The following is a 21,306-nucleotide window of genomic DNA, read 5'->3' as shown; positions in this document are numbered from 1 at the left end:
TCCGGATAACTTTTCCAAATATAGATAAATCTCTAAAATTTTACCGTCTTAATTTTTCTACATACGAATATAGAACCAATACATTTTGTTAAGCTGTTATAGAATGGTAGATACTTTTGAAACCTTGTTTGATCCGCTACTTTTGATGCTGACTGTACCAGCGCTTCTTAGAGCAAACAATAACCCTCACACTAGATCGAGCCTGTGTCTTGAGGACTGTGGAGAATTAAACATAGTCTTCTTTCTTCTTCTTTTCATCCTGTTACCCCCTGCTGGGGTGTAGGGCTCGAACCATTTTCTTCCACTGACTCCGGTCCTGGGCAGCTTGGGTAACCTCCTCCCACCCCATCCCCAATACACCCAACTCTTGCTCCACGGAACGGCGCCAAGTAAATTTAGGGCGACCATGTTTCCGTTTTCCGGGCATCTTCCAGGTCAGGGCCACCTTGGATAGGTGGGTGTCAGGCTTCCTGAGGATATGCCCTATCCAATGCCATTTAAACATAGTATTACACAAAAAAATTAAAGTATACATAATTGATTCAGTTTTGTTGTTGTATTTAAAATAATAGTGATTAATTTAAACAACCTATTCATGCAAAATACCTACTAACATCCTGGATCTGACGAAAACTTTGATGTCCCGGGAAACTTTGGCATCTGCCCAATCTACTCTGTGACCAACATACACACACACAGCCCCCGGCAGACTCGTCGGCGTTTACGCGTTTCGCTGTTTACTGAAATACTCAGTGACGTAAAGTTAGCTGATACAACTTCACTTCAATGAGACTGTCAACTTCGGAAATCGTAAAAATGTCGTCATCGTCTGCTGTGGATTTGAAACTAAATCTCAAGAGGCATAAATATAGGAAATTAGGAGACAAATGGTAAAATTTCGGCGAATGATGGCATGTCGTGCAGATAAAAGTATCTCAAATTACTATGAAAATATACTTCTGCTGACGTTGAGACTACGTCCATGGGGTCCCAGCGCACACAAGTTTTTGGAGAAATCGCGAAGCGTCTGGTTGTCGTAACCGGTGCGAAGCCGAAGAGTTGGCGCCTTCCTCGCACAACGTAGCTTTACTCGTAGCTTTGCTCTGTTTTTTCTGTTCGATCTAGATATCTCTCTTTCTCTCTTCTTTACATATTTGTTTTTTATTAATGGCCCACATGACTGACACTAAACTTATCTGACAGTTATCCCTTCTCCAAATATATGTCAACGGCCGATTGTAAAATCAGGCAGGTCATGAAATTCCTAGGCATGTCGTGAAATGTGAAAATCAGTGTCTTATTGTTACCTAAGTCGAGAAAGTGCGCGGGGCTCCTATTTCTGGACATTTTGTCCTTCGGGCATCTGAAGCAACCGAACGAACCTATCCTACCTATCTGTATATTTTATTGGTTTATTCTATAATCATGTAATGTGACTGATATCAAAACATTCAAAACATTACACAGGAACTTTACGATCAGCCTAAATTTACGATCGGCCGCCGACATATATACCCCGCCTGCAGCTTTCAGTATTACCCAACACACAATTCCCCGCTTAAAAAAAGTTGTGATGTGAAAAAGTCAAATATTTACGGCGTTCTCTGAATAAAAGGTTTCCTTAGGCAGAATTAATCTTTGTGTTCCAAAGATGTATTTAAGAAGTGAAGCCACTTTCCTTTTCACTTTTAAGGGTTTTTTTCTTGGAATAAAAACTGTTTTGTTCTCTCCCTAGACTCAAACTATCCTATACCAAATTTTAACTAAATTGGTTCAGCGTTTTAAGCGTGAGGAGGAATAAAAAAAAGGTTTTTTTCTTCACTTTTTATGTGTTTTTACTTCGTAATGGTATCAATATGATGTCATAAATGAATGCGGCATTTTCGATTTATACAAAAACGATACTAAACGAGGCCTAGTAGCTTAAATGATATAGATATGAAGATAAAGTTGAGAGCACCCCCTAAAAATTTACATCAAATATCTTGGTAGCTCCACTTCTTAATCCATCCTACGAACCAATTCTGCCAAAGGAAATCTTTTATTCATACAACGCTGTGTTTCACGAGCCGCTCATTCAACTAAAAGTTTTAATTGCGTAAAATAACATTATATATAACAATTTTCATTCATATAATCATTTTCATAACAATTTATCTTATTTTCACGATGATAATTACTATAACTAGCTTAAATCTAAAATAGGCCCTTGAGGCATTGTCCAGTCAAGGTATTAAATATCGATACGGGCAAAGTAACAAAAATATGTATGCACTACCTTAATATATAGGCAATAAGGTCGTGTATACATATTTTTGGCACTTTGTCCGTATCGATATTTAATACCTTGACTGTACCAAGGATGATGGCGGCATTTCCTCGTTGTATCGCAATACTGATACCTTGTGCTAGGAAGCCGCCAGTTTTTCGGCTTCGCACCGGTTAGCCGGTTACGTCAACCCACGGACCAGTAATTTTTTTCTGTGCGTCAACCAGACGCTTCGCGATTTCTGCAAAAAACTTTGGCGCACTGGGACCCCCCATGGACCTAGAGTTTCAACAGTAAACGGTACAAAATGGTACTCTCTACCGAGGCTCTTATATTTATTATGTATGGAAGGTGGAGGTAAGGAAAGAAATATCCATATACCAAAAAGTGTCGTCAAAAAACCTTAAATAGGTGGCGCTACAATACCTAGAGTACTTGAACAAAAAAATCAAATCATAGACAGCGCATGTCACTCCGTCAATAACGCCTAGGTTCTTAGCTACACTAGCGCTACTCTGGAGAGATTTGGAACTATTATTTATAGCTGACAGCTGGACACTTTTGCAACAGTTCTATCATAAGAGATTTCTCTCCTCTTAAATCCACACCCCATATTATTATGTTTCAAAATTATATTATGTCAAACATCATGCGCGGCGTTACAATATTTGACGTTGTCAAGCTCAGTGGAGTCGCTCGCGGCACGATAGGGACCGTGCGCGTTGGAGGATCTGCCATCTTGTGGCCTGAATCGGAACCATAAACATGTACATTTACACGTCACGTGTTTTCTTGTGCATAGTAAGTGCTGCCATCTTGTGGGCTACATCGGAACAATAAACATCACATTTACGCCTCGCGCCAAAAATCTGACGGCTCCTGTGTTGCCTCCTACAGTTCATGCACGCTCCCTATACACATAAGGTAATTTTTAAGCTCCAGTCAAACTTCTGTAGTTATTCTAGTTCTTTCTATGTCACGGCCTATTTGTGGTCACTGGTGGTCACTATATATTTCATGCTTACTATACAAATAACATATATTTCTTAAACCCCTAGCCTTAGATATAAATAGTATTTTACAGTACATATGGGGCTACTTTATAGCACTAGTGCGAGAAGTAGCATATTATGTTACTGTGTCGAACATTTAAAGGGCCATATGTACTGTAAAACGTTGTACGATACATGTGCGAATAGGTAATTCGCAACTCGTGTCGATTTAAAACACTCCCTTCGGTCGTGTTTTAATTTATCGCCACTCGTTTCGAATTTCCTATTTTTCGCACTTGTATCGTAATGTACTATTATATAATCGTGATATAATAGAGAGCTTTTCAGTCGAGTACCGTGTTTTGCCAACGAAGCTTGCTGAGTATATATCACTATTGTATACAATACTTTTTCTATGAGTCAATAAAAATAATGCTTTAGACTAATAAAATCATACAGGTAAAAAAACCAAAAGTATACAGCGAGCAGCTGCGATACCTTCATACTCGTGCGCGCCCCGGCCGCCGGGACCCGGCGGGCTGGTCAGCGACACCTCGTAACTCATGAGGCCCTGGTACTTGCTCCTAGCTAAATTAAATTTTTAGACAGTTTTTTCTCGATTTTGGCCACCGTAGCCTATGGAGACTAACAAGCAATGGTAAGCGATTTTCTTAGTCTATGGATATTGCTATATTAAGGGTAATAGTTTCTACTATACAACCTAAAAGAAATAAATAATTCATTTGAGCTATCGTTTTGTTTCGTCCCCTTGACCGCGGCGAGCTATGATTGGTCCATTTCATTATAGTTGACTAAACCGTTTCGTAATGAATATTATAGTTGAGTTGGAGGCCCATACATGAAAAGTACACAATTACAGTTTGGTATACGAAATCTTAATTCAACCATTACAATCGACGAGTAGATAAAAAATCCTTAACATATCCACTGCCGACGCGAGCTACGCGCTACGGGCGTAGCTGATACTGTGCGAAAAACCGTACGGTCACGTCTGAAAATGTCGATACAAAAAAGTGCCAAAAATATGTATACACGACTTAATTGCGCATATATTAAGGTAGTGTATAAATATTTTTGGCACATTTTTCGTATCGATATTTTCAGACGTGACTGTACGTAGTGAAAATCGCCTACGAACAGAGAACCCACCTATTTATTGGGTCGCTGGCAGTGTATATCTGGAGTTGCAGGCGTGCATAGGCTACGGAGACTGCTTACCATCAGGCGGGCCGCATGATTGTTTGCCACCGATGTAGTTTAAAAAAAATATGTTAATAAACCGGACAAGTGCTAGTCGGACTCGCCCACCGAGGGTTCCGTAGTTTTTAGTATTTGTTGTTATAGCGGCAACAGAAACATATCGTCTGTGAAAATTTCAACTGTCTAGCTATCACGGTTCATGAGATACAGTCTGATGATAGACGGGCAGACAGACAGACGGACGGACAGTGGAGTCTTAGTAATACGGTCCCGTTTTACCGTTTGGGTACTAAAAAGAGTTTCAACTTCAAAATCAATCAGTCTGAACTACAAAATTCCCCTAAAAATAATTTGACAAGACTGGTCGTGTCGAATGTAATTAAAGTACAACTGAACTTTTTTCCATTAACCTTGACTATAACGAAGTAATAACTGTAGATAACAAGTAATAGCACTTATGCTTCATGCCTAATATATTTTATCGTGTTTATCAAAACATAAGGAGTGCTAGAAAAATCAATAAGCTGGCCTTCGTTATGTAGCTAGGAGAGGAGGGGTAAATTCGACCTGCAGGGCTAAGATGGTCAGTTTTTTATAATCTGTCATCATGCCTGTCACGTTCTAACAAGTATGGAAGGTAGAGGTAAGGAATACAATCTCCATAGGCAGAATTGTTGTAAAAGTCCAGGGGTCAGCTATACGTGACAGGCATGGTGACAGGTAATAAAAATACGACCTACGGAAGATAGAGGCAAGGAACAGAATCTCCATATACAAAAAAGTGTCCGACATAAAACCATACATAGGTGTCGCTACAATACCTAGAATACTTGAGAAAAAAATCTAATCATAGACAGCGCACTTCACTCCGTCAATAACGCCTAGGTTCTTGGCTACTCTAGCGCTACTCTGGAGATATTTGGAACTATTATTTATAGCTGACAGCTGTACACTTTTGCAACAATTCTGCCTAAGGAGTTTCTGTTCCTTGCCTCTACCTTCCATACAAGTATGTAAGTGATATGACGTACCTACTATAGCTAGCTTAATTAACAGATAGGAAAGGTTGAACAACATATTAAAACAACATTGACTCGTCCTTCGAACAAGATAGCTGTGTTTACGCCATGTTGTCTGACGTCACACTCTGACCGCAACCTAAACGTCGTTAAAACGCTGCTGTTGTAAAATTATAAACGCATTGTTTGGCTACATTGTGCAGAAGCTTGTAAATGAACTGTTAATTTGGAAGTCAAATAGGTTAACTTCATTTTTACAAGCTTTACAATAACAATATACATAATGGATATATACAGAGGACTACTATAAGTAGCTTAAATTTAAAATAGGTCCTTATAATAATAATTTTTTTAAATAAATAAATAAATATTATAGGACATTATTAGGTACACAAATTGACTAAAGTCCCACAGTAAGCTCAATAAGGCTTGTGTTGCGGGTACTTAGACAACGATATATATAATATATAAATACTTAAATATATAGAAAACACCCATGACTCAGGAACAATTTTCCAGCGCCTAATTTAAAGGGTTGGGGGTGAGTTACTATTAAAAATCCTGGAATACGTATCTGGGGGTATCTTTTATACAATATTCCTTTTTACTGATTCCCCATACAAAACTTCAACCCTTTTTCCTTTTCCTCCCTTTCTACCCTTACGAAACCTATCTACATACCAAATTTCAACTAAGTACATCGGTTCAGCTGTTATTGATTCTCTATACAAAATTCCCACCCCCTTTATACCTAAGGGGGTGACCCCTTAGGGATATTTTTTTTAAGTTTTTGATCTTTTTTGTTGTTTATATATTAATACTATCCTACATACCAAATTTTAGCATCCTAGGACTTCAGGAAGTACCCTAAGGTACGGGTAAGGTAAGGGTGATCATCAGTGAGTGAGTGAGTGAGTGCGTGAGTGAGTCGTGACGAAATAGAGGATTTATCGATATGAATAAAATCGAAAATATGAGAGATATGTAATTGAAATTTTTTATGCTTAATAAGTCTACTATTGACATTATATCCCGAGAATTTTATTTATCTGGTATAATCCAAACACAAGTTTCCCTTGAAACATGATTAAAAAAAACGACGATGCGCTTCGCATTGCTCGTCTTGGCGCGGGCACTACCGTGCCCCCAGATAATATTACCAGAAATAAATGTCCATTGATGTCGCAATAAAATGAGCTGCGTAAAAATAAAAGTAAAAAAAAAACTTTAAAAAAAAGTCGGTGCCAAGCCAAATTTTGAAGCTTACCATAATTTTGGTGCGATTCGATAAGGATGCAGCTGTATAAGCATATACAATACGTTGGATTGCCTTACACGACAGCAATGAACATACTTTCTGTACCTAACAACACACGGTGGAACCTTCTTAGCGCAGTCCGTACCATGTTTGTCGATATATTAGTGTAAAACCCGACCAGAAATATATGATCATTGTCAAGAGGGCGCTGTTATTCTCATGTATAGGATGACAGTTCAGTTTAGTATGAAAAATTTAGATCCAATGAAAATCCGCAATATGGCGCGTGAGCATATATTACTGGTCAGGCTTTAAATCCAATGGGTTTATTTGCTTTCGTATTTTTTAAAGAGCTATATTTCCTAATTTTCAAACTGTCCATACCACGCATTTATTCAAGTCCAAAATTTTGAATACGTACGACCATGAATTCCGTGATACGATCTATAGTGGAATTATAATTAAATGTTAGTTAAGGTGAAGTTATGTACTAAAGGCGAATTTAGGGTACATATTATGGCTAACCCTTATTGAACTGCAACATTGGTAAAGTGGTTTGCTTCTCGCCATAAATGAAACTGCAACGATTAAAAAGTAGGTTAATAATTTATAGCCTCTTTGGCCGCCATTTTACATGGTTTATTACTTAGGACGATGAAAGGAACAAATGGTGGGTATTGAAGTAATCGCATGGCAATATTTCATGTTTTATACCACTAAGAGCATTTACAGATTGTCCGATACGATATCGGATGTCTGATACGATAGCAAAGAAGTAAAAATTTAAGGCGCCGTTTTTGGCGAAAAACTTACTTTCTAGAGCCTATTATTTTACTTTCTAGAGCCTAAATAGATATATGATTGTTCATTTTATCTACAATTATTGTAATATTTGACTTTTTTCCTGGAATTTGTAGTTCACCTTAAAACAAAATTACAAGCCATTTTGCGGCTATCTTTGCGTATTTCTACTAAACGGCTGAATCGATTAATCCTTCTCAAACTAACAAAAAAAAATTAACAGGTTCTACAAATACAACATAGCTTTTGTTAATAGTACATTGCTATATAGGACGGGAATCGAAGGGTTGCAGGCCAAGTAGATATAGACGGCCGACCGTAGCGAGGTCGGAATGGATACGCGGCCGGCAACCCCGTTTCTCGCCGAGATTTATATAGTGCTTTTCTCAAACTTACAAAACTGCAGAGCGCTGATTTGGTTGTGACACGCTTAGATTAGATTAGATTCATTTATTTCTTATTGGAAATGTACATTATATTTTATATGTCAAAATAAAATGCATTCACAAAAAGATCTTTAGCGCACAACACGGTGTTTCACGGTCTATTATTACGAATGTAATCATAATATCCCCACGTGTTTGAGAAAATGTTTTCTACCAGACACATATTGTCATTGACAGAAATGAGTGCCTTTCATCCATCCCTTGGTTAACAATCTTCTATTTTTTAGAGGACCTTTCGAACAATTCTATATTATATTACCATTTTCGAAGTGAAAACTTCTTTAGCGGCGCTGTGCACTTTTTGTGATGGGGAAAAAATGTTAAACTCGCGACAGGTCACGTGACCGACAGATTCGTCAGATTGAAAATTCGTAAGGCGGACACGTGACCTGATCGAAAAACTGTTACAATGTCATTGAAGCCAGTAGACCGCCGGCGCGGCATAGGAGAGGAAGTATTGTATTTTACAACATAAATGATAGTACTTTTATACTGATAATTAAAGCAATTCGTGCAAAATGATTCTCTAACCATTCCAAAATATCAAAAATGCACAACGTTAATATTCAAGTTTTCACTTCTGCCGGCACTACCGGAGTGCAACCCGTTGTTTTCTTTTTTCTTTTTTTAGGGTTCCGTACACAAAGGGTAAAACGGGACCCTATTACTAAAACTGCGCTGTCCGTCCGTCCGTCCGTCTGTCACCAGGCTGTATCTCATGAACCGTGATAGCTAGACAGTTGAAATTTTCACAGATGATGTATTTCTGTTGCCGCTATAACAACAAATACTAAAAAGTACGGAACCCTCGGTGGGCGAGTCCGACACGCACTTGTCCGATTTTTTTAGAGTTAACCTATTTCAAAGTAGGTTAACAGTATATAGCTCATTTGGCCGCCATTTTCCGTAGTTCATTACTTACGGCGCTGAAAGGGAATGGAGACGATTAAAGTAATTGTAGGGCAATATTTCACTTAATGCCCGCAGCTAATCGCTTTTTCATTTCACATGCTCTGAAAGTGGGTCGTTGTTGTTCTAAAAAGCGTGCAGAAAATGTACGTTTCGTAAAAACTAGTGCCTACGTCAAATCTTGGGATTAGATGTCAAGCCGACCCTAGGCTCCCATGAGCCGTGGCAAAATGCCGGGACAACGCGAAGAAGAAGAAGACAGTTAGTATTTTCCTCACCAAAATTATAACTAGAGCTATAATATTTATAATGTACAGTCACGTCTGAAAACATCGACACGATCGAAGTGCCAATATGTAATATACACGACTTTATGGCCCATATACTAGGGTAGTTTATACATATTTTTGGCACTTTGTCCGTATTGATATTTTCGTAGCGTATTTTAGTAGCGGATAAAACAAAGAGCCAAAAGTGGTACACCGTCAGGAAATACTATAAAAGCACTTAATCATGGTTTTTTCCAAAACATATATTTTACTTTTCTCGTATTCGAAATGAAAAGTAGAGTGCTTAACTCGGGTGAAATACATCATTTCAACCTCGGATAGTGCTGACTCATATCGGCACTATCCTTTCGTCCCTAGGTTAGCAATCTATGACGACCGGTTTGACCTAGTGGGTAGTGACCCTGCCTATGAAGCCGATGGTCCCGGGTTCAAATCCTGGTAAGGGCATTTATTCGTGTGATGAGAGATAATTTTTCTATGTATTTAAGTATTCTCAACACAAGCCTTATTGAGCTTACTGATGGACTTAGTCAATTTATGTAATAATGTCCTATAATATTTATTATTTATTTATTATTATTTATTATCTACTATTTCACAGTCTCAATTGTTATACGTGTAGGGAGATATATCTTTCTGTTAAGTTATTATAGGATGGTAGATACTTTTGACGTGTAGTTTGGTCCGTTACTTTTGATGCTGACTGTACCACCACCACCAACTTATCTTAGTAATAAGTTTTGGCAACAATTTCATTTTTGGTACAAGCTTTTTTTTATTTTTTGAAGTGAAAACTTCTTTAGCGTCGCTGTGCACGTTTTGTGATGAGGAAAAAATGTTATACTCGCGACAGGTCACGTGACCGACAGATTCGTCAGCTTGAAAATTCTTAAGACGGACACGTGACCTGATCGAAAAACTGTTACAATGTCATTGAAGCCAGTAGACCGCCGGCGCGGCGTAGGAGAGGAAGTATCCCCCTCTCTTTCTACCGCGCGGCGAAAATGTATGCATAAATGATGATGATGTATGCACTTTTATACTCATAATTAAAGCAATTCGTGCAAAGTTATTCCCTAACCATTCCAAAATATCTAAAATGCACAACGTTAATATTCAAGTTTTCAATTCCGCCGGCACTCCCGGAGTGCAACTCTTTGTTTTTTTTCTCTAGTTTTTCTTTCCACAGACAACTAATACTCATCGAGACAATTCTAAAAATCCCGAACACAATAAGTTGCCATTGTTTTATCACAGTTCCCATGGCCACCTCCTGCCCACCTTCTACAATCAACTCGTTCTAAACCTTGGCAAGCCGGAGCAAGTTTGTTGTCCCCAATTTTCAGGAGCTTTAGGAAGAGTGCAAAACAGTGGGAATCTAATTCTACGATTATTATTTTACTTTAAGTATTATCTTTGAGGGCAGCGCCATCTGTGAACACTTACGCAAACTAAGTACAGCTTTGGCTTAGTATGCTTAGGTCGCCCCTCGCACGAGTTCTTATGAAACTACCAGAGGTATTTGTGCGCCAAGTGTGGCAGCACTCGGCAATAGATGTCACCACATGTTATTCTATTGGATATGTGCGAAGTCGGTGGTGGAGGAAGTAGGAAAGAAGTAGTGAAAATATGAACTTTCGTGGGACGATATCTTCAGCTTTTTGGCAGCTGCTAACTGTCAAATAAGCTATATTTCACATACCCACTAGGGTGGCGCCACATTCATTCTTTATATGTGATCAAAAATTAATAGAAATATCATAAGTTTAGATCATACGTTTTTTGGTTATTTTCATACTTATTTGTTAATTGATTTAATATAATTGGAAAATTGTAGCCTCCTGATTATAATTCACCTCCAGGATAAATGACTTAGGATAGTATTTATGCATCATCTTCATTCCACGTTTCACGCAGAAGTTTTTTTTTAGTTAGCCTGATGGTAAGCAGTCTCCGTAGCCTATGTACGCCTGTAACTCCAGAGGAGTATCATGCGCGTTGCCGACCCTAACTCTTGTTGAGCTCTGGCAACCTTACTCACCGGCAGGAACACACTATGAGTAGAGTCTAGTTGCAAGCAGAAGCAAATTTTCTATATATGTATTTAAAGGAAACCTGCTTTAATGTAAAAGTCAATGTCCTTTTCTACCTGGCTTTGAAAGAATTCAACTTAAATTGCCCATAAATTCTAAAATAGGCCAAGAATGTACTTTAAAAATTCTCAAAAATTCAGCTCACACAGGAGAAAGCCCGCGCAAACTTATCATGCAGTTGAAAAGTTCTCTACTGTCGCGTTTTGCCAGTAAATTAGTACTGGGCTTGCTAAGTTCCGCTGTTAGCCACCAGCAAATGTAAATATGTTAAGTACAAAAGAAGTGATTTGCAATGCAGTGCTATGAAATTCTGCATTTTTCTGGGAATTTCCTTGGTAGTTGCGGTTAAATATAGCTACATGTGATTTTTTTGATATAATAAAACTATCTATTGAATCGATTGATCGTATTTATGAATGCACAGACTGTCGGTAGTTGAGGATTGTGCACCCACCCTAGATTATTAATAAACAGTCTTGAAGTCCAACTCGAGTATCATTGTATAGGTTCTTTACAATCTATGGAAAAGCATAGGTTTGTTTAAAGTACTAGGTTAATATAATTAAGATAATGCCTGCTTGTTTTAAGAATGTTGTTTTCTTATTTTTGATTTTAAGAAGGAAGATGTCGCTAGTTGAGAATTATTATTAATAAACAGTCTTGAAGTCCAACTCGAGTATCATTGACGCCTACCCTGACACAGGCAGCTTATATGTAGTTGATACGTGCACATCGATGTCCTGCACTTTTGTCCATTTATAACATGTGTCATGATTTATTTATGTTTACTTTTAAGATAGCAGTTAAATAATAATTATACTGGGACAACATTATTATGATGTTACCCCGATTAATACAGGGGTAGTTGGGAAAATAACATTATACTGTTGGCAACACGGTAGTTTTAGCAAGTGGTGGGGACACGGTAAATGTTGGACAGGCTCGTTCACTTGGGTTGAGGCCGTCAAAGAGGACGCATCGTAATGAACTGGTTAGGTCAGGGTACCTGCAAGTATCCCGATTGTTGTAGTAGTAATAGTTTAGAGTAACCATGCGAGAAGAAGCACTATACATGTTTGTCGAGTCTGTGTTAAAAGATTTTACTGAGGGTGCACTGATTACGAATTCGGGCAAACTGTTCCACACTTTCACTACGCGGTTAGTCAGGAAGTGTCGTCTTGGGTTGCTACTACTCTGCGTCCGTGTCAGCTTCAGAGAATGTCCTCTCAGTCTGTCACACATATTCCAAGTGAAAATATCACTCAATGCGGGTACTTTGTAATTTCCTGTCCTGCAAGTATTTCGTATGTTTCTATTAAGTCACCGCGTTGCCTTCGCTACTCCAGGGTTGTCAAGCCCAATTGACCTATCCTCGTATGGTCGGTTGCGAAGAGATGGAACCAGTTTTGTTTTTTATTAAGCTCTTTCTTTATTCGAATAGCTAAAGAATGTAGTTCGTGAAATATGATCTAAGTCTTATTTCTTAAGTTTATTTCTGATTTTTTATTATTTAAATGAAGATTAAACATCAGTAATACATTTTTAATGCAGGAATCACTTTGAAGGGTCAACTTTAATGCCATAATATCATACCTAAGTCCGACTGTTGTTCTATAAATTACCAATCTTACTAATTTTAAACTACAAATGTTACCCTGTTGGTAGCATTTATCGCCATCATGATCACATGTCTTTGCGTCTATTGCAGACGATTTAAGCATTGCTGTTTAGACAACGGGTTTGGTGACTGTGGAGGCCGATGCGTGAGCGGCACGACCACATTTTTGGCAGAGAAAGCTCATGCCACCTGCGGTTCCAGTATCGGTTTGCTTTCTGCGACACCTCCTGCTGTCTAACGCATTAAACGAGGCTTGGTCGCCTTCTCTCCTCCACGACACGCTAGCGCCATCCATCAAGGTTTTCAGCTAAGGTTTCCCAGGCATGATGGTCGATTTCGAATTTGATCTTCTTAACTATTCTGGTTTATTGACAATTTAATAATAAACAGTAATTAATGTAAAAATAATTGCCTGAGCTATATTAAAGCCGCCCTTCAATTGTAATGGCAGGACGCCAAGGAAACCATCCTAATTAGATTCGTACTTTGTTTTTCCAGTATCTGTCACAGATTTCAGATATTTAACTATTAAGAAAAATATATATAGAAATGTGGAAATGAGTCAATCTGAAATACGTGTCATATGTTCAATTATACAACCTCAAATACAAAAGGGTAAGTTATGTACCCTTTTCGAATCTAATGTCACTCCAACTCTGCAGGCTTAACAGCGACAAAGTAAAAAAATCCGACTACAAAGTTATATATACAGTGTTATGTTTACGATGCTTGATATAAAAATAATCTTTTCCTACTCCTCTACTGTTATCTCTCATTTACGCATTCATTAACACGAATATAAGAACATACATAAAAGATTTCAAGAAAAGTCTATATTGTCTATTCCTCATAAAAGCTCTTGTGCTTTTATAAGCTATAACGTTACTGCGATTAATGGCTACCAACCTAACAAAACCAAAACGAATACAGTTTTAAACTAAGTGCATTGCTGCCAACTTACAAAATATTCATTTGGTTGCATAGTAAAAATAATTACTTCATAAGTCAGAAACACGCATGTGACACCCGTAATATAGCAACACCCATAGACTACGAAGACCGCTTAGCGTTGCTTATTAGTCTCCGTAGGCTACGGTGGCCAAAATTGAGAAAAAACTGTCCAAAAATTTAATTTAGCAAGTAGCAAGTACCAGGGCCTCATGAGTTACGAGGAGGTGTCGCTGACCGGCCGGCCGCGGCCCGGTGCGGGCCGGGCGCGTAACAAGGTATGCTCGCGCGTCTTGGCTATATACTTTTGCTGTAATTTGTTTACCTAAATTAAGATTTATTTTTGTTGACTCGTAGGAAAAATATTGTATGCAACGTTGTATAAGTAGGTCAAAAAATTCTCGTGGCGTATTCCTTTACAATGTTCGCCTACGCCTTCGGCTCCGGCTCACATTGTAACTCACGCCACTCGCCTTTTTTGACCCTTCTTATACAACTGTTGCATAAAATACTATTACTTAATTTAGTCGTTATCTTTTATCTATTTTTCAATTTGTTCACTCTATATTATTTTATGTCTTTTTCCTTCTTGTCTGTTACCTTTCGTGATTTTTCTCACTTGATGGTCTCATCGGAAGATCAGCGCTGGAAACCACCAGCAACATGCTGAGATGATGCCATTTCGTGGCACTTTATACTTCCTTTGTTTTTGTTATATCATGTAATTTAATGTGTCTTGTTTGTGTCTACGAATAAAAAATATTCTATTCTATTCTATATATTTTATATATAAATTTTACGTTTTTAGCGTTGTATCCACCACTTGCGAAATCAGTGCAAAATTTTGAGTAAATACTTGCCTACTCGTACTTTGATTTTCTTTAATCGTTATAGTTCGTGTCATCCACGATGACGCGCGGATTTGTCAATTTGTCTTTAATAACGTGCAAAACGAGTCAAGACGCGCGTCTTCATGAATGACACGATCTATTTGTTGGTAGCCTCCTAGACTATTGCAGTGAGTTGGAAATCGGAGCCGCTGCATTGCGCCAAACAAATGGCCGGGTTTGTTTTGCCGATAAACAGGCTTCATAAATAAAGAACTGTTTTATTAGGAGGTAAACGAGTAGACGAATCACCCGATGGTAAGCAATTACCGTGGCCCATAGATACCTGCAACACCACAGAGGTTACAAAAGCGTTCTGCGATCTCTTCTTGAAAAGTTGAAAGTCATATTGGTCCGAATGGCCCGGAAATACCGTGAGCGACAGTTCATTCTAGAACAATTCCGCTGTGTGAGGCAGGAAGTTTCTGGAGAAACGCACAATTGAGGACTGCCAACCATCTTCGGTGACGATGGGAAGATAGAAAACAGGCAGTGAAAAATAGGTACCTAAAATATTTACCCGATACGCAGTAGGAAGACACAATTTTAATTTTCTACTTAATAATCTAATATTCTACAACACTACAACTAATTCAAAAACACAAATAGGCACGGGGGGGGGGGGAATCCAGATGTGAGCATTATGGACACATTTTACGAAACTATTATTAAATTCAGATATTTTCTCTGACAAAACCATAGGAGCACGTTGCATAACCTCCAAAACTCAACCAAATAATAAAAGCAATGCAATAAACCGTTTATTTCAATCTACAGACAATTTTAACGATCAAATAAATCATAATGCCGGGATAAAATCGATAAAACGATTTCCTAACTATTAACACTGCCAAATGTCACTTTTCGCGCCGAAACGTCAAATGTCACTCCGCCATCTTGATCCGTTATTGGCGCGTTCACGGGGGTTGTTTCGTGGTAGCGGACGGATGTATAGCCGTCCTTGTCTCGTTACATAATAAGGAAGTGGGTGAGCAGTGTTTAGTTTTGGAGCGACGTCCGCATGCGGGTCGGTTAGGGGGAGATATTGATTTTCCAAGGAGTTTGCGGCAGTGCCCCACACGCCGGTGTCACCGCGAAAAACACATCTCCGCGCGTCGCGAAAACACTGTTCCTTTTTTGGAATCCCATTCAAAATACGAAATTACAAAATTGTAGAAAGGAACGCGGGTATTGTTTGAAAATCAGTGGAAAAATAGTGCTGGAAATACATTTTCGTAAGTTTATCTTGACATTTTTTTTAATTCAAGGTTCCATTTTAATCAGTTCTAAGTAACGATGCTTTTTATTACGATCTTTAATTTACTAAGTGTCTTTTATTGGATAAGTAAAAATGATTGGACGTTGGCCGGGATCTTACCTCATTCAATTAGTAAAACAGCTGATTTATCATCAGCAGTTGATGAAACGTCAAAAACCAAAGCAAAATACGCCCCGGTCATATTTTTTTACGTTTTTCTCTCTTTACACTTTTAATATTAAATAGTTCTTCATATTTTTCAAACAAATAAAGTGTACTTACCAATTATTTCACTGTCACATATTCTATTTTTAATCTGTGATCGATTCGCTTCACTAAATTGTCAACCAATCAAACCAAGATTCTATATTCAAATATTTAAAACATCATCCACGAACACTGGCAGGTAAGAAAAAAAATTACTCTTTTTTGTCGAATTCTAATTTTAAAACGCCATCAGAGCCGCAGAGGCTGTTCAAGGCAGGAAACTAGCATCCTTCTAAGACAGATCTGAGATGTCGCATGGGATATGACGTCATGGATCGTTACCAACACCATAGGTGACGTCACACGTCCTTCTAATAACCCATGAAGCTAACTATATTCGCAAGCCATGATATCAAATTCGAGGGTGCGAGCATTTAGTTATTGACTAAATAGATACCTACATACGTATGTTAAGTGATGAAAGTATCATCGTTTCTGAACATCCCTAGCTATTTGATTAGTTAAGTTTAATGTTGTAATTAGTTCTTCAGAAGAACATTATTTCGAAGCAGAACAGTGTCATGTAAGAAGGGTAATAATATTTCTACATTAATGTACTTTGTGTGTAATTATTATTTTTTCTTCTTACGTGTTGTTTAAGTGAGACACTAGACTAGACTATTATTATAGAGGCCTAATGTAAGGTTTTATTAGTCAACTATTTTTCTATTATTTTTATATTATCGGCCAAAAACTCCAAAATCTATAAACTCCTACTACCCTTCTCTTTTAGTTTGACTACCTTTTAGAGGTCCTAAGACGTCTTAACTGGTCAACGTCAGAATGCGAATCAAGGTTTCTCCCTGGCGACGTCTCCAAGCCAAGACACGACCTGCTGGCTTTAGGGAGCCCCGAGGCGTTTGGTGCATGCTGAATCGGATAAGGACGGGAGTTGGGAACTGTGCCTAATTATAGCACAAATGGAACTGGTGCGAATCACCAGTATTTCGATGTGGAACACCCGGACAGACCGTACACGGTATTTGACTGTTCTCTAACCAAATGCCATGGGCAAGTGGAGGATGTTACCACCTTAACCAAAGAAGCGGTACAGTACTTAACACTGTACATCTCTGAAGTAGAGTAACACAAAAATCCATACGAAAAAAAACGTCAGTATATAATTACAATCAGGTGAGATGGAAATCAATGGAAAAATTTGTCCGTTCCGCAGTGGTGGGTGGGGCGTTAGACATAACCCTTAGACAAGACAGGGTAAGTACACCGCGTTTACTAAAGAGCTGCCCACTGCATCTTATTCAACCCAAAAAGTAACCCAAAAAATTCATAATGACCTTTTTATTTTTTGACAGTGCAAGTGTTAAGTAAACGTCATAATTTCGTAGAAGTTGACATTTTAAAAATATATATTTAATTTAAATCTATGTATTTCAATAAATTACTTATTTCTATTTGGCAATTGTGTGCAAAATCTCTTTTATTATGAGATTGTGTGTGCGGTCAGTAAACTCGCGTGTTGTTAACTAGGTATTACTATTATGCGACTTTCGAGAATTACCACCCTCGTATCTAATATTTCACTTACCCCCCTCGTTGCACAATGTACTATTATTGACTTCCGGTGGTTTTCTATTTTCCAACTTATGTGCTAGTTTCTTAGGTAATTTATTTAATATATCTGGGACAATATAAAAAGCGCTGGTGGCCTAGCGGTAAGAGCGTGCGACTTGCAATACGGAGGTCGCGGGTTCAAACCCCGGCTCGTACCAATGAGTTTTTCGGAACTTAAGTACGAAATATCATTTGATATTTACCTGTCGCTTTTCGGTGAAGGAAAACATCGTGAGGAAACCGGACTAATCCTAACAAGGCCTAGTTTACCTTCTGGGTTGGAAGGTCAGATGGCAGTCGCTTTCGTAAAAATTAGTGCCTACGCCAATTCTTGGGATTAGTTGTCAAGCGGACCCCAGGCTCCCATGAGCCGTGGCAAAATGCCGGGACAATGCGAGGAAGAAGAAGAAGAGGATCTGGGACAATATACCACTCTCTGGTCTTATCTTGGTCTGACTCTAGTTCGTAATTTAATTTCAAGTTCGGCTTCCTTTTGTTTCAGTATTTTAGTGCCGATTTTATTTATACTACGCCGGTGGCAAACAAGTATACGGCCCACCTGATGATAGGCAGTCTACGTAGCCGATTTACGCTTGCAACTCCAGAGAAGTTACATGCGCGTTGTCGACTCTAACACTCCGCACCCTCGTTGAGCTCTAGCAACCTTACTCACTGGCAGGAACACAACACTATGAGTAGGGTCTAGTGTTACTTGGCTCTGCTCTAGATCCGCTGTGCTGTACCATAGAAAGTGAGATGGCATTCACAGTGCCCATACCTCTCTTTTGGACGTAGTTTAAGGACCTACCCGGGCCCAAAAAAATGCCAATTATCACAAAATATGCATGTTAATATCTGTAGCTCTATGAACACTAGATGTAGATGTAGTGTATGGACGCCCGGCCGAAAACAGGCGGGCTGTCGATCCCTTGTCGCGTTCATTCAGCCCAATTCCCTGAAGTTGGTGCTGCAGGTTACTGTCAAGGCGGCATTCCCACACTATTCTCCTCAAATCTTCTCGTTTTCCTGCAGAACAAAAAGACATCTTTGAGTTCAATATCCTCTAGTTCGTATTCTTTCAGTGTGTTTCTACCGAATGTATTATATCCCAGTGCCGCATACATAATACAAACTGCTAGTAAGTGTAAGCTAGTGTCCACCTGACCACAGTGTGGACAGGAGGCGTCTCTACTGATTTTCATTATCTTAAGATTTTTTTTTTTTTATGGTAGAGGAGGCAAACGAGCAGGATCACCTGATGGTAAGCGATTATCGCCGCCCATGGACACCTGCAACACCAGAGGGGTTGTAAGTGCGTTGCCGGCCTTTAAGATGGGAGTACGCTCTTTTCTTGAAGGTTTGAAGGTCGTATCGGTCCGGAAATACCGCAGGCGACAGTTCATTCCACAGTTTAGCTGTGCGAGGCAGAAAGTTCCTGGAAAAACGCACAGTTGAGGACTGCCAACCATCTAAGTGGTGAGGATGGAAATGTTGTCGCGTAGGACGCAGATGTAGTGGGTAGATGTCTATTTTGTGACAAGTATATAATGATACCCTTCAGTAGACTCAGACTGCTCTTACCCAAAAACCAATACCTACCTACCTATAGCACCATAGTTTCAAAAGATATCTGGTTCTCCTGTGGTCTATACCTTTAATCATCATCTTCGACTGCCTGCAACCAGTCTCTTCCTCCCATTCCCTCTGTGCTTCTATCTCTTTTACCTTCTCTATAACTCCCTTTGTGACATCCGCTGACATAGGCAGAGCCGGTTTCGGATCCATATATTCCATCTCCGCACCTAACCTCGCCAGTTTGGCCACCTTCTCATTTCCTGTCACTCCCTGGTGTTCCGGTACCCATGCCACCTTAACACTTCTTTGCTTGCCTATCAAGTTAAGCTCCTCTCGACATTCTCTCTCGAGAGAGGAGGTGACCGATATTTTCTTCAGTGCTAACAGCGCTGCCTGGCTATCTGTGTATAATACGACAGCGCCTTCTTGCTGCAGACTCTCCTTGACTATACGTGCACAGCTGGCTATTGCATATATCTCTGCTTGGAACACGCTAGCATATCTACCCAGTGATATTGATATTTTCTCTCCCAGTTTAGGGATCACTATGCCCGCTCCTGCTAGTTTCGTAGAGCTTCTTCTTGAGCCATCCGTAAAGCAGATAGTCATTGGGTGTCTGACTTCCACCTTCCAGGTGTCTCTCTCTCCTATATGTACTCTGTACTTCTTATCAAATATCTCCGGCCTTTTTATAAGGTCGTTATTGGCCATCAGCATCTCAAATTTTGATAGTGCCTCTTTGTATCAGCGCGAGTCTCTTGTCCACGCAGCTTCCTCTCCATTCCTTACATGCTTTCATTCTACACCACTATTCAGTGGCTCTTCTCCACCTCAATCCAGAGTGGCTTCAAACCTAGCATTACCTCCATTGCATGTGTTGGGGTCGTTCTCATAGCCCCTGTCATCATGAGGCATGCTAATCTCTGCACTTTGGTTAGATCTTTTTGGTATTCTTTAATATGGGCCCTGTGCCACCATACCACGGCCCCATATAGCACCTTGAGTAGTATTAGCGCCTTGTAGAACCAGTAGATCATGCCCGGCTTCAAACCCCAGTGAACACTATACTACTACCGTCTGTTTTACAAGTACGAGATGTGCTGCTATTCAATTCAATTCAGGTCAATAATTTATTTCAGAAAATAATTCCATATAAAATTACATTCAAAATATATTATGCTATCTGCAGCACTCTGCATCTGCAGCAACTACGTTTTCACAGCACCTAAACGGAATAGGGCTTTTTCTTCCCTGCTTAGAGGGACCAAAGTGGCACTTTTCTTCTCTGCTAGGAAAGATCAAAGTGGCATTATCCTGTTCTAGGATACTTTCTATGCATACAATTTTTTAGCTTAAATATTAATTTGAAATATGTATAATGATTACCTCATAGGTGACGTGAAAAGCAATATGTGTCACATGGTAGCAAAATTATTTCCATATTGGGCGTTAACACTTGAATCTCTCACCGCAACAATGTAGGCTCTCGCCGAGAAAATGTCATTTTGCTCCCTTGTGACACAATCTACTATTCATATCTAACTTAGGTTCTTTTACAACTCTATCCACGATGAAAAAGAGGGTTACTTTACTTCTCCCTTAATGCAATAAATTACTTAGCTCATTGTCTACGTGACTATTTTATACTGTAAATAGTAACATTAGTTACACAAACCAGAAACTTTTGTTGTGTCCTGAAAGTCACAACACAAAACACAATGTGTAACTTTAGTCCCGCATGTACAACTTGGGCATAACAAACGAGATATTGTGTTTTTGCTTATAAATGATACAAGAGTTTTAGAATGAATTGCTGAAAGTTTAGACAGTCGTTTTTAGGGTTTCGTAGTCATCTAGAAACCCTTATAGTTTCGCCATGTCAG

The 21,306-nt window shown here is 39.0% G+C and overlaps 1 protein-coding gene across 5 annotated transcripts in view; it reads left to right on the top strand.

The window, feature by feature from the left end:
* Positions 1–15,696: 15,696 nt before the first annotated feature.
* The window catches only part of LOC133530810 (uncharacterized), a 116,790-nt gene continuing 111,180 nt past the window's right edge, over positions 15,697–21,306 (top strand). The window contains exon 1 of one of the 5 annotated variants that reach the window (XM_061868877.1): positions 15,697–15,986. The gene's annotated coding sequence lies outside the window, so the exon portion shown is untranslated. The remainder of the gene's footprint in view (positions 15,987–21,306) is intronic. The other 4 variants (XM_061868874.1, XM_061868879.1, XM_061868878.1 and 1 more) reach the window with 4 other exon arrangements.

The sequence above is a fragment of the Cydia pomonella genome, chromosome 23 (genome assembly GCF_033807575.1).
Source record: "Cydia pomonella isolate Wapato2018A chromosome 23, ilCydPomo1, whole genome shotgun sequence".
Lineage (NCBI taxonomy): Eukaryota > Metazoa > Arthropoda > Insecta > Lepidoptera > Tortricidae > Cydia > Cydia pomonella.
Note: the sequence above shows the minus strand (reverse complement) of the source record. Positions and strands in the feature narration are given on the sequence as shown.